This window comes from Entelurus aequoreus, linkage group LG04 (genome assembly GCF_033978785.1).
Source record: "Entelurus aequoreus isolate RoL-2023_Sb linkage group LG04, RoL_Eaeq_v1.1, whole genome shotgun sequence".
Lineage (NCBI taxonomy): Eukaryota > Metazoa > Chordata > Actinopteri > Syngnathiformes > Syngnathidae > Entelurus > Entelurus aequoreus.
In genome coordinates, this window is record NC_084734.1 from 46728646 (window position 1) to 46733003 (window position 4358).

Here is a 4358-nt window from a genome sequence, read left to right on the forward strand (position 1 = left end):
TGAGTTTAAATAAATAATCATATAACCTGTCATTATTCACTCAGTTTCCCCTCACTTCATAGCGTAAGGTAGAGAGCCCCTCTAGTGCGTCGGTATCCAATCTATTCCACTTGTTCATATAGAAAATGCCCACATCACTCAAAATCCAGTCCACATTTTCTTTGTGACCTTGCTTGCGGTCCTTGGACTTGTTCATATAGAAAATGCCCACATCATTCAAAATCCAGACCGCATTTTCTCTGCGACCTTGCTTGCGGTCCTGCAGGTGTACGAAGCACATTAGCACACAGCACTGCAGAACAAGAACGTGAACGGATGCAAAATGGACATAATAAACTTTTTCAAGAAAGTAAGTATTCATCACTACTTGTAGTAAAATGTGTTAGCTCCACTTTACACCAGGTCTGTGTTTGACAAAAAGTTACATTCCCGCTCTAAAACAATGCTACTACTTAGTTAGCTAGTTAGCCTGAAATGCATCATGAAGGTCCTGGTTATTCATAAAGTTAAATGTGCCCTTTTTTACCATTTGCTATCTTCGGGGTTACTTCCTTCTGGAGCATCAGCTGTGTTTCTCACTTTACACATGGAGGAGAACAGCATATGAGCTCATTCATGTATGACTATCATCAGTAGGTAATAATAATAATCACTTCACAATCCCTATTGAGCTGTAGGAGTCAGGGTAGAGGAGCACAGAAAGTGAGAGGAAAGAGGCCTCTACTGAAAAGGTGAGTAGGAGAATAATGATACATATAAATACTTATTAACATTTTTTTTTTTTTAAATGGCTTATCGATAAGCCATTTGTTTTATTTATTTCTGGGTGGATCATGTTGACTATTGGTCCTCCTAATTGTCAATCATTCTGGTGATGTTACGTAAGGACATTACAACGCCAAAATAGGCCTATATGTATATATATATATATATATATATATATATATATATATATATATATATATATATATATATATATATATATATATATATAAATATATATATATATATATATATATATATATATATATACAGTTGTGCTCATAAGTTTACATACACTGGGACAATGTATGATTTCTTGGCCATTCTTCAGAGAATATGAATGATAACACAAAAACCTCTCTTCCACTCACGCTTAATGGTTGTGAGAAGCTATTTATTGGCAAACAACTGTGCTTACTCTTTTTAAATCAAAATGACAAAAGAAAGTACCCAAATGACCCTGATCAAAAGTTTACATGCCCCAGTGACTTTGATCTGATAACATGCACAGAAGTTGACACAAACAGGTTTGAATGGCTAATCAAGGTTCCAATCCTCACCAGTGACATGTTTGTTTGTAATTAATGTGTGTGTATAAAAGGTCAGTGAGTTTCTGGGCTTCTGACAGACCATTGCATCTTTCATCCAGTGCTGCACACATGTTTCTGGATTCTGAGTCATGGAGAAGGCAAAATAATTGTCAAAGGATCTGCGAGAAAAGGTAATTGAACTGCATAAAACAGGAAAAGGGTATAAAAAGATATCCAAGGAATTGAGAACGCCAATCAGCAGTGTTCAAACGCTGATTAAGAAGTGGGAAATGAGGGATTCAGGTAGACCAGCAAAGATTTCAGCCACAACTGCCAGAAATTGTTCGAGATGCAAAGACAAATCCACAAATAACTTCGGCTGAAATACAGGACTCTCTGAAAAATTGTGGTGTGGCTGTTTCAAGATGCACAATAAGGAGGCACTTGAAGAAAAATGGGCTGCATGGTCGAGTGGCCAAATTTTTTTATTTTGGTCTCATCACTCCAGATTACTTTGTTCCAGGAGTTTTGAGGCTTGTCTCTGTGCTGTTTGGCGTAATGTAAGCGGGATACTTTGTGACATTTGCGCAGAAATGGCTTTCTTCTGGCGACTATGGAAACACTACTTTCATTGTGTTTCAGTGTATCTTCAAGGATCATGCAAATCAATGTTTCTTGTTGATGCTGTAAACAAAATGTCACCATGTTTGTTGTTGTACTGAACGCAGATTGAACATAAACCCACTAAAATAATAATAATAACAATGAATAATTTCTAAGTCTTTGTTAGCCGTTTGTGAATTTTTGTGCTCGTGCGCTACGTTAGCTCGCATCCTGTGCATCTCCTGGGGGCTAAGCCCCCCCTGTCCTTAAAAGCTAGTGACGCCCCTGGCATTAAGGGTTGGAATTGGGGGTTAAATCACCAAAATGATTACCGAGCATGGCGCACGCTGCTGCTCACTGCTCCCCTCACCTCCCAGGGGGTGAACATGGGGATGGGTCGAATGCAGAGGACACATTTCACCACACCCAGTGTGTGTGAGACGATCGTTGGGACTTTAACTTTAATTTGAACTTTTCTGCAATTTGAAATTATGAATATTGGTGTTACGATACATTCGTCATCTACATTTTTTGATACGGAACATCAAAGGGCTGTTTTTGTGACTAGCTTAACGCAGACACCTAGAGGGTGCTAACATTCCAAAGTGTTGTATTTATTATAACCCACCCTCTTTCGGCTTATAGCGTGTAATAACGTAAACTACATCCGCACGTAACCACACACTAGCCTTGTGTGTGGTCAGATACTGATAGCGACTTAGCTAACAATGAATGTATATTTTATCATATCAATATGACTGCAAAATTGTAGTTGCTTCGTATGTGTACACGCTGGGGTCGTGTATGTGTGTACGAGAGGGCGCCGAGTAACAAACCTGAACGCCAGATCATTTTTATTCAACAAAATTAGTATATAGAAATTTAAAAAAATATGTATGTTCTGTTAAATCAGTAACGGTAACATAAAATTGCCGGTAGTGTTGTTTATTTCGGTTCTAGAAATGTCAGCAAATTGCTAACAGCCCCATTAATGTAGCGCTAATAAGGGTGTAACGATACTTTTTTGTTAATCCCATACTCTACTGAAAATGAACTGAACCGTGACCTTAAAAGTGAAATACAAACTGAACTGCAATTAGAGACGTATTGTTACAATTTTACTACTTTTACTAAACTCTCAGGGCATTGAATCGATGGCAACTGGATTGTTCAGTTTGCCTTAGAAGTTAAAAAAAAGTTAAAGTCCCAACGATAGTCACACACACATTAGGTGTGTTGAAATTATTATCTGCATTTGACCCATCCCCATGTTCACCCCTGGGAGGTGAGGGGAGCAGTGAGCCGCGCTTGGGAATCATTTTGGTGATTTAACCCCCAATTCCAACCCTTGATGCTGAGTACCAAGCAGGCAGGTAATGGCTCCCATTTTTATAGTCTTTGGTATGACTCGGCCGGGGTTTGAACTCATGACCTTCCAGTCTCAGGGCGCACACTCTAACCATAAAGCCCCTGAGCAGACATTTCAGCGCTCATCTGAGCAGCTCTAGAAAAAAAACAGCTCTAGAGAGTCTAGCTGTCCTAACTAGTCTAGTAATCTAGTCTTTCTCGGCCGTGTCTTGGGACACTTAATGTCCTAAGAATACGATAACCATTATGCTGACTAAACAATGAGCTTATCAAAGTTGTCAGCCATGTTTTTTTTTCTCTTGTGGTAAATGGGTTATACTTGTATAGCGCGTTTCTACCTTCAAGGTACTCAAAGCGCTTTGACACTATTTCCACATTCACCCATTCACACACACATTCACACACTGATGGCGGGAGCTGCCATGCAAGGCCCTAACCACGACCCATCAGGAGCAAGGGTGAAGTGCCTTGCTCAAGGACACAATGGTCATGACAAGGTTGGTAGAAGGTGGGGATCGAACCAGGAACCCTCAGGTTGCTGGCACGGCCACTCTCCCAACCTTGCCACGCCAATGGGGTGGACCCTGCCTTCCCTTTCCTTCCACCCGAGTGCAGCTGGGATTGGCTCCAGCCTCTCTGCCACCTTGAAAGGGACAAGCGGTAGAAAATGGATGGATGGAGGACTACACACAGCAAAGATGGAAATTGTGGCACTTTGAAGGCCGTTCTTTTCAAAGAGTCTTTCAAAAGCCTGGCTTGTTATTATAATAATAATAAAAAAATCAAGCAAACAATCACTGGTAGCAGTTACAGATACAGTTTGGTGAGATTTATTCTGAAATATTGACTGTAATTTTTTTTTGTTACGTTTTCGTTGTAAACATACCAAAAGGTGGGGCTATAGTCCCATGCTTTGACAGTGACATCACTGTTTTGACCTTTGTAGCAAGATAATTTTAGCAATACAAAAAAAATAAACAAATAATATGTAAGTGTACAAGCATGTATTTAAAAAAAAGTATAAATATAACTGGAATATAAATCACCACATAATAAAACTGTGATTACTCACTCGTACTTCACTGCCTAGTGTGT